At 42.1% G+C, this 7,500-nt stretch overlaps 28 non-coding genes across 28 annotated transcripts in view; all 28 read right to left on the bottom strand.

Annotated features, from left to right (window-relative positions):
- Window positions 1-175: 175 nt before the first annotated feature.
- TRNAV-AAC (transfer RNA valine (anticodon AAC)) lies at window positions 176-248 on the bottom strand. Its single transcript has one exon. It is a non-coding gene; the product is annotated as a tRNA-Val (tRNA).
- Window positions 249-313: 65 nt separating this feature from the next.
- On the bottom strand, window positions 314-386 carry TRNAV-AAC (transfer RNA valine (anticodon AAC)). The gene has a single exon. It is a non-coding gene; the product is annotated as a tRNA-Val (tRNA).
- A 341-nt stretch (window positions 387-727) lies between these two features.
- On the bottom strand, window positions 728-800 carry TRNAV-AAC (transfer RNA valine (anticodon AAC)). The gene has a single exon. It is a non-coding gene; the product is annotated as a tRNA-Val (tRNA).
- Window positions 801-865: 65 nt separating this feature from the next.
- On the bottom strand, window positions 866-938 carry TRNAV-AAC (transfer RNA valine (anticodon AAC)). Its single transcript has one exon. It is a non-coding gene; the product is annotated as a tRNA-Val (tRNA).
- Window positions 939-1,003: 65 nt separating this feature from the next.
- TRNAV-AAC (transfer RNA valine (anticodon AAC)) lies at window positions 1,004-1,076 on the bottom strand. Its single transcript has one exon. It is a non-coding gene; the product is annotated as a tRNA-Val (tRNA).
- Window positions 1,077-1,141: 65 nt separating this feature from the next.
- TRNAV-AAC (transfer RNA valine (anticodon AAC)) lies at window positions 1,142-1,214 on the bottom strand. Its single transcript has one exon. It is a non-coding gene; the product is annotated as a tRNA-Val (tRNA).
- A 341-nt stretch (window positions 1,215-1,555) lies between these two features.
- On the bottom strand, window positions 1,556-1,628 carry TRNAV-AAC (transfer RNA valine (anticodon AAC)). Its single transcript has one exon. It is a non-coding gene; the product is annotated as a tRNA-Val (tRNA).
- Window positions 1,629-2,107: 479 nt separating this feature from the next.
- On the bottom strand, window positions 2,108-2,180 carry TRNAV-AAC (transfer RNA valine (anticodon AAC)). Its single transcript has one exon. It is a non-coding gene; the product is annotated as a tRNA-Val (tRNA).
- Window positions 2,181-2,423: 243 nt separating this feature from the next.
- TRNAV-AAC (transfer RNA valine (anticodon AAC)) lies at window positions 2,424-2,496 on the bottom strand. Its single transcript has one exon. It is a non-coding gene; the product is annotated as a tRNA-Val (tRNA).
- Window positions 2,497-2,561: 65 nt separating this feature from the next.
- TRNAV-AAC (transfer RNA valine (anticodon AAC)) lies at window positions 2,562-2,634 on the bottom strand. The gene has a single exon. It is a non-coding gene; the product is annotated as a tRNA-Val (tRNA).
- A 65-nt stretch (window positions 2,635-2,699) lies between these two features.
- TRNAV-AAC (transfer RNA valine (anticodon AAC)) lies at window positions 2,700-2,772 on the bottom strand. Its single transcript has one exon. It is a non-coding gene; the product is annotated as a tRNA-Val (tRNA).
- A 65-nt stretch (window positions 2,773-2,837) lies between these two features.
- On the bottom strand, window positions 2,838-2,910 carry TRNAV-AAC (transfer RNA valine (anticodon AAC)). Its single transcript has one exon. It is a non-coding gene; the product is annotated as a tRNA-Val (tRNA).
- A 341-nt stretch (window positions 2,911-3,251) lies between these two features.
- Window positions 3,252-3,324, bottom strand: TRNAV-AAC (transfer RNA valine (anticodon AAC)). Its single transcript has one exon. It is a non-coding gene; the product is annotated as a tRNA-Val (tRNA).
- A 479-nt stretch (window positions 3,325-3,803) lies between these two features.
- Window positions 3,804-3,876, bottom strand: TRNAV-AAC (transfer RNA valine (anticodon AAC)). The gene has a single exon. It is a non-coding gene; the product is annotated as a tRNA-Val (tRNA).
- Window positions 3,877-4,119: 243 nt separating this feature from the next.
- TRNAV-AAC (transfer RNA valine (anticodon AAC)) lies at window positions 4,120-4,192 on the bottom strand. Its single transcript has one exon. It is a non-coding gene; the product is annotated as a tRNA-Val (tRNA).
- Window positions 4,193-4,257: 65 nt separating this feature from the next.
- On the bottom strand, window positions 4,258-4,330 carry TRNAV-AAC (transfer RNA valine (anticodon AAC)). Its single transcript has one exon. It is a non-coding gene; the product is annotated as a tRNA-Val (tRNA).
- A 65-nt stretch (window positions 4,331-4,395) lies between these two features.
- TRNAV-AAC (transfer RNA valine (anticodon AAC)) lies at window positions 4,396-4,468 on the bottom strand. Its single transcript has one exon. It is a non-coding gene; the product is annotated as a tRNA-Val (tRNA).
- A 65-nt stretch (window positions 4,469-4,533) lies between these two features.
- On the bottom strand, window positions 4,534-4,606 carry TRNAV-AAC (transfer RNA valine (anticodon AAC)). The gene has a single exon. It is a non-coding gene; the product is annotated as a tRNA-Val (tRNA).
- A 341-nt stretch (window positions 4,607-4,947) lies between these two features.
- Window positions 4,948-5,020, bottom strand: TRNAV-AAC (transfer RNA valine (anticodon AAC)). The gene has a single exon. It is a non-coding gene; the product is annotated as a tRNA-Val (tRNA).
- A 479-nt stretch (window positions 5,021-5,499) lies between these two features.
- On the bottom strand, window positions 5,500-5,572 carry TRNAV-AAC (transfer RNA valine (anticodon AAC)). The gene has a single exon. It is a non-coding gene; the product is annotated as a tRNA-Val (tRNA).
- A 243-nt stretch (window positions 5,573-5,815) lies between these two features.
- TRNAV-AAC (transfer RNA valine (anticodon AAC)) lies at window positions 5,816-5,888 on the bottom strand. The gene has a single exon. It is a non-coding gene; the product is annotated as a tRNA-Val (tRNA).
- Window positions 5,889-6,091: 203 nt separating this feature from the next.
- Window positions 6,092-6,164, bottom strand: TRNAV-AAC (transfer RNA valine (anticodon AAC)). The gene has a single exon. It is a non-coding gene; the product is annotated as a tRNA-Val (tRNA).
- A 65-nt stretch (window positions 6,165-6,229) lies between these two features.
- On the bottom strand, window positions 6,230-6,302 carry TRNAV-AAC (transfer RNA valine (anticodon AAC)). The gene has a single exon. It is a non-coding gene; the product is annotated as a tRNA-Val (tRNA).
- A 341-nt stretch (window positions 6,303-6,643) lies between these two features.
- TRNAV-AAC (transfer RNA valine (anticodon AAC)) lies at window positions 6,644-6,716 on the bottom strand. Its single transcript has one exon. It is a non-coding gene; the product is annotated as a tRNA-Val (tRNA).
- Window positions 6,717-6,781: 65 nt separating this feature from the next.
- Window positions 6,782-6,854, bottom strand: TRNAV-AAC (transfer RNA valine (anticodon AAC)). Its single transcript has one exon. It is a non-coding gene; the product is annotated as a tRNA-Val (tRNA).
- Window positions 6,855-6,919: 65 nt separating this feature from the next.
- TRNAV-AAC (transfer RNA valine (anticodon AAC)) lies at window positions 6,920-6,992 on the bottom strand. The gene has a single exon. It is a non-coding gene; the product is annotated as a tRNA-Val (tRNA).
- Window positions 6,993-7,057: 65 nt separating this feature from the next.
- Window positions 7,058-7,130, bottom strand: TRNAV-AAC (transfer RNA valine (anticodon AAC)). The gene has a single exon. It is a non-coding gene; the product is annotated as a tRNA-Val (tRNA).
- A 341-nt stretch (window positions 7,131-7,471) lies between these two features.
- TRNAV-AAC (transfer RNA valine (anticodon AAC)) overlaps window positions 7,472-7,500 on the bottom strand; it is a 73-nt gene continuing 44 nt past the window's right edge. Inside the window, exon 1 of the tRNA in view lies at window positions 7,472-7,500. This exon is cut by the window's right edge and continues 44 nt beyond it. This is a non-coding gene — a tRNA (tRNA-Val).

Consider the following 7,500-nt stretch of genomic DNA (forward strand, 5'->3'; position numbering starts at 1 on the left):
TACCTTATTATTATGTCTAATCACGATGGTCTAAACATGTATTTACCAGGGCTTGAACCTGGGACCTTCCGCGTGTTTGGCGGACGTGATAACTACTACACAATAGATACGTGTTAATATAAAGTTTTCGAAGAGATCTAGCTAATAACTATGTCTAATCACGATGGTCAAAACATGTATCTACCAGGGCTCGAACCTGGGACCTTCCGCGTGTTAGGCGGACGTGATAACCACTACACCATAGATACGTGTTAATATAAACTTTTCGAAGAGATCTAGCTTATTACTATGTCTAATCACGATGGTCATAACATGTATCTACCAGGGCTCGAACCTGGGACCTTCCGCGTGTTAGGCGGACGTGATAACCACTACACAATAGATACTTGGTTATTGCGAGTTTTCGAAGAGATCTACCTTATTATTATGTTTAATCACGATGGTCAAAACATGTACCTATAATGGCTCGAACCTGACACCTTCCGCGTGTTAGGCGGACGTGATAACCACTACACCATAGATACTTGGTTATTGCGAGTTTTCGAAGAGATCTAACTTATTATTATGTCTAATCACGTTGGTCAAAACATGTATCTACCAGGGCTCGAACCTGACACCTTCCGTGTGTTAGGCGGACGTGATAACCACCACACCATAGATACGTGTTAATATAAAGTTTTCAAAGAGATCTAGCTTATTACTATGTCTAATCACGATGGTCATAACATGTATCTACCAGGGCTCGAACCTGGGACCTTCCGCGTGTTAGGCGGACGTGATAAACACTACACCATAGATACTTGGTTATTGTGAGTTTTCGAAGATATCTACCTTATAATTATGTCTAATCACGATGGTCAAAACATGTATCTATCAGGGCTCGAACCTGACACCTTCCGCGTGTTAGGCGGACGTGATAACCACTACACCATAGATACTAGGTTATTGTGAGTTTTCGAAGAGATCTACCTTATTATTATGTCTAATCACGATGGTCAAAACATGTATCTACCAGGGCTCGAACCTGAGACCTTCCGCGTGTTAGGCGGATGTGATAACCACTACACCACAGATACGTGTTAATATAAACTTTTCGAAGACATCTAGCTTATTTCTATGTCTAATCACGATGGTCAAAACATGTATCTACCAGGGCTCGAACCTGGGACCTTCCGCGTGTTAGGCGGACGTGATAACCACTACACCATAGATACTTGGCTATTGTGAGTTTTCAAAGAGATCTACCTTATGATTATGTCTAATCACGATGGTCAAAACATGTCCCTACCAGGGCTCGAACCTGAGACCTTCAGCGTGTTAGGCGGATGTGATAACCACTACACCATACCCACTTTTGTATTGTGAGTTTTCGAAGAGATCTACCTTATTATTATGTCTAATCACGATGGTCAAAACATGTATCTACCAGGGCTTGAACCTGACACCTTCCGCGTGTTAGGCGGACGTGATAACCACCACACCATAGATACGTGTTAATATAAACTTTTCGAAGAGATCTAGCTTATTACTATGTCTAATCACGATGGTCAAAACATGTATCTACCAGGGCTCGAACCTGGGACCTTCCGCGTGTTAGGCGGACGTGATAACCACTACACAATAGATACTTGGTTATTGTGAGTTTTCGAAGAGATCTACCTTATTATTATGTTTAATCACGTTGGTCAAAACATGTATCTACCAGGGCTCGAACCTGACACCTTCCGTGTGTTAGGCGGACGTGATAACCACCACAATATAGATACGTGTTAATATAAAGTTTTCAAAGAGATCTAGCTTATTACTATGTCTAATCACGATGGTCATAACATGTATCCACCAGGGCTCGAACATGGGACCTTCCGCGTGTTAGGCGGACGTGATAACCACTACACCATAGATACTTGGTTATTGTGAGTTTTCGAAGATATCTACCTTATAATTATGTCTAATCACGATGGTCAAAACATGTATCTATCAGGGCTCGAACCTGACACCGTCCGCGTGTTAGGCGGACGTGATAACCACTACACCATAGATACTTGGTTATTGTGAGTTTTCGAAGAGATCTACCTTATTATTATGTCTAATCACGATGGTCAAAACATGTATCTACCAGGGCTCGAACCTGAGACCTTCCGCGTGTTAGGCGGATGTGATAACCACTACACCATAGATACGTGTTAATATAAACTTTTCGAAGACATCTAGCTTATTTCTATGTCTAATCACGATGGTCAAAACATGTATCTACCAGGGCTCGAACCTGGGACCTTCAGCGTGTTAGGCGGATGTGATAACCAGTACACCATAGATACTTGGTTATTGTGGATGTGATAACCACTACACCACAGATACGTGTTAATATAATCTTTTCGAAGACATCTAGCTTATTTCTATGTCTAATCACGATGGTCAAAACATGTATCTACCAGGGCTCGAACCTGGGACCTTCCGCGTGTTAGGCGGACGTGATAAACACTACACCATAGATACTTGGTTATTGTGAGTTTTCGAAGATATCTACCTTATAATTATGTCTAATCACGATGGTCAAAACATGTATCTATCAGGGCTCGAACCTGACACCTTCCGCGTGTTAGGCGGACGTGATAACCACTACACCATAGATACTAGGTTATTGTGAGTTTTCGAAGAGATCTACCTTATTATTATGTCTAATCACGATGGTCAAAACATGTATCTACCAGGGCTCGAACCTGAGACCTTCCGCGTGTTAGGCGGATGTGATAACCACTACACCACAGATACGTGTTAATATAAACTTTTCGAAGACATCTAGCTTATTTCTATGTCTAATCACGATGGTCAAAACATGTATCTACCAGGGCTCGAACCTGGGACCTTCCGCGTGTTAGGCGGACGTGATAACCACTACACCATAGATACTTGGCTATTGTGAGTTTTCAAAGAGATCTACCTTATGATTATGTCTAATCACGATGGTCAAAACATGTCCCTACCAGGGCTCGAACCTGAGACCTTCAGCGTGTTAGGCGGATGTGATAACCACTACACCATACCCACTTTTGTATTGTGAGTTTTCGAAGAGATCTACCTTATTATTATGTCTAATCACGATGGTCAAAACATGTATCTACCAGGGCTTGAACCTGACACCTTCCGCGTGTTAGGCGGACGTGATAACCACCACACCATAGATACGTGTTAATATAAACTTTTCGAAGAGATCTAGCTTATTACTATGTCTAATCACGATGGTCAAAACATGTATCTACCAGGGCTCGAACCTGGGACCTTCCGCGTGTTAGGCGGACGTGATAACCACTACACAATAGATACTTGGTTATTGTGAGTTTTCGAAGAGATCTACCTTATTATTATGTTTAATCACGTTGGTCAAAACATGTATCTACCAGGGCTCGAACCTGACACCTTCCGTGTGTTAGGCGGACGTGATAACCACCACAATATAGATACGTGTTAATATAAAGTTTTCAAAGAGATCTAGCTTATTACTATGTCTAATCACGATGGTCATAACATGTATCCACCAGGGCTCGAACATGGGACCTTCCGCGTGTTAGGCGGACGTGATAACCACTACACCATAGATACTTGGTTATTGTGAGTTTTCGAAGATATCTACCTTATAATTATGTCTAATCACGATGGTCAAAACATGTATCTATCAGGGCTCGAACCTGACACCGTCCGCGTGTTAGGCGGACGTGATAACCACTACACCATAGATACTTGGTTATTGTGAGTTTTCGAAGAGATCTACCTTATTATTATGTCTAATCACGATGGTCAAAACATGTATCTACCAGGGCTCGAACCTGAGACCTTCCGCGTGTTAGGCGGATGTGATAACCACTACACCATAGATACGTGTTAATATAAACTTTTCGAAGACATCTAGCTTATTTCTATGTCTAATCACGATGGTCAAAACATGTATCTACCAGGGCTCGAACCTGGGACCTTCAGCGTGTTAGGCGGATGTGATAACCAGTACACCATAGATACTTGGTTATTGTGGATGTGATAACCACTACACCACAGATACGTGTTAATATAATCTTTTCGAAGACATCTAGCTTATTTCTATGTCTAATCACGATGGTCAAAACATGTATCTACCAGGGCTCGAACCTGGGACCTTCCGCGTGTTAGGCGGACGTGATAAACACTACACCATAGATACTTGGTTATTGTGAGTTTTCGAAGATATCTACCTTATAATTATGTCTAATCACGATGGTCAAAACATGTATCTATCAGGGCTCGAACCTGACACCTTCCGCGTGTTAGGCGGACGTGATAACCACTACACCATAGATACTAGGTTATTGTGAGTTTTCGAAGAGATCTACCTTATTATTATGTCTAATCACGATGGTCAAAACATGTATCTACCAGGGCTCGAACCTGAGACCTTCCGCGTGTTAGGCGGATGTGATAACCACTACACCACAGATACGTGTTAATATAAACTTTTCGAAGACATCTAGCTTATTTCTATGTCTAATCACGATGGTCAAAACATGTATCTACCAGGGCTCGAACCTGGGACCTTCCGCGTGTTAGGCGGACGTGATAACCACTACACCATAGATACTTGGCTATTGTGAGTTTTCAAAGAGATCTACCTTATGATTATGTCTAATCACGATGGTCAAAACATGTCCCTACCAGGGCTCGAACCTGAGACCTTCAGCGTGTTAGGCGGATGTGATAACCACTACACCATACCCACTTTTGTATTGTGAGTTTTCGAAGAGATCTACCTTATTATTATGTCTAATCACGATGGTCAAAACATGTATCTACCAGGGCTTGAACCTGACACCTTCCGCGTGTTAGGCGGACGTGATAACCACCACACCATAGATACGTGTTAATATAAACTTTTCGAAGAGATCTAGCTTATTACTATGTCTAATCACGATGGTCAAAACATGTATCTACCAGGGCTCGAACCTGGGACCTTCCGCGTGTTAGGCGGACGTGATAACCACTACACAATAGATACTTGGTTATTGTGAGTTTTCGAAGAGATCTACCTTATTATTATGTTTAATCACGTTGGTCAAAACATGTATCTACCAGGGCTCGAACCTGACACCTTCCGTGTGTTAGGCGGACGTGATAACCACCACAATATAGATACGTGTTAATATAAAGTTTTCAAAGAGATCTAGCTTATTACTATGTCTAATCACGATGGTCATAACATGTATCCACCAGGGCTCGAACATGGGACCTTCCGCGTGTTAGGCGGACGTGATAACCACTACACCATAGATACTTGGTTATTGTGAGTTTTCGAAGATATCTACCTTATAATTATGTCTAATCACGATGGTCAAAACATGTATCTATCAGGGCTCGAACCTGACACCGTCCGCGTGTTAGGCGGACGTGATAACCACTACACCATAGATACTTGGTTATTGTGAGTTTTCGAAGAGATCTACCTTATTATTATGTCTAATCACGATGGTCAAAACATGTATCTACCAGGGCTCGAACCTGAGACCTTCCGCGTGTTAGGCGGATGTGATAACCACTACACCATAGATACGTGTTAATATAAACTTTTCGAAGACATCTAGCTTATTTCTATGTCTAATCACGATGGTCAAAACATGTATCTACCAGGGCTCGAACCTGGGACCTTCAGCGTGTTAGGCGGATGTGATAACCAGTACACCATAGATACTTGGTTATTGTGGATGTGATAACCACTACACCACAGATACGTGTTAATATAATCTTTTCGAAGACATCTAGCTTATTTCTATGTCTAATCACGATGGTCAAAACATGTATCTACCAGGGCTCGAACCTGGGACCTTCCGCGTGTTAGGCGGACGTGATAACCACTACACCATAGATACTTGGCTATTGTGAGTTTTCGAAGAGATCTACCTTATTATTATGTCTAATCACGATGGTCTAAACATGTATTTACCAGGGCTTGAACCTGGGACCTTCCGCGTGTTTGGCGGACGTGATAACTACTACACAATAGATACGTGTTAATATAAAGTTTTCGAAGAGATCTAGCTAATAACTATGTCTAATCACGATGGTCAAAACATGTATCTACCAGGGCTCGAACCTGGGACCTTCCGCGTGTTAGGCGGACGTGATAACCACTACACCATAGATACGTGTTAATATAAACTTTTCGAAGAGATCTAGCTTATTACTATGTCTAATCACGATGGTCATAACATGTATCTACCAGGGCTCGAACCTGGGACCTTCCGCGTGTTAGGCGGACGTGATAACCACTACACAATAGATACTTGGTTATTGCGAGTTTTCGAAGAGATCTACCTTATTATTATGTTTAATCACGATGGTCAAAACATGTACCTATAATGGCTCGAACCTGACACCTTCCGCGTGTTAGGCGGACGTGATAACCACTACACCATAGATACTTGGTTATTGCGAGTTTTCGAAGAGATCTACCTTATTATTATGTCTAATCACGTTGGTCAAAACATGTATCTACCAGGGCTCGAACCTGACACCTTCCGTGTGTTAGGCGGACGTGATAACCACCACACCATAGATACGTGTTAATATAAAGTTTTCAAAGAGATCTAGCTTATTACTATGTCTAATCACGATGGTCATAACATGTATCTACCAGGGCTCGAACCTGGGACCTTCCGCGTGTTAGGCGGACGTGATAACCACTACACCATAGATACTTGGTTATTGTGAGTTTTCGAAGATATCTACCTTATAATTATGTCTAATCACGATGGTCAAAACATGTATCTATCAGGGCTCGAACCTGACACCTTCCGCGTGTTAGGCGGACGTGATAACCACTACACCATAGATACTAGGTTATTGTGAGTTTTCGAAGAGATCTACCTTATTATTATGTCTAATCACGATGGTCAAAACATGTATCTACCAGGGCTCGAACCTGAGACCTTCCGCGTGTTAGGCGGATGTGATAACCACTACACCACAGATACGTGTTAATATAAACTTTTCGAAGACATCTAGCTTATTTCTATGTCTAATCACGATGGTCAAAACATGTATCTACCAGGGCTCGAACCTGGGACCTTCCGCGTGTTAGGCGGACGTGATAACCACTACACCATAGATACTTGGCTATTGTGAGTTTTCAAAGAGATCTACCTTATGATTATGTCTAATCACGATGGTCAAAACATGTCCCTACCAGGGCTCGAACCTGAGACCTTCAGCGTGTTAGGCGGATGTGATAACCACTACACCATAGACACTTTTGTATTGTGAGTTTTCGAAGAGATCTACCTTATTATTATGTCTAATCACGATGGTCAAAACATGTATCTACCAGGGCTTGAACCTGACACCTTCCGCGTGTTAGGCGGACGTGATAACCACCACACCATAGATACGTGTTAATATAAACTTTTCGAAGAGATCTAGCTTATTACTATGTCTAATCACGATGGTCAAAACATGTATCTACCAGGGCTCGAACCTGGGACC

This window comes from Phalangium opilio, unplaced genomic scaffold (assembly GCF_054372755.1).
Source record: "Phalangium opilio isolate 3A_F unplaced genomic scaffold, DU_Popi_V2 ptg000046l_1, whole genome shotgun sequence".
In the NCBI taxonomy this organism is placed as follows: domain Eukaryota; kingdom Metazoa; phylum Arthropoda; class Arachnida; order Opiliones; family Phalangiidae; genus Phalangium; species Phalangium opilio.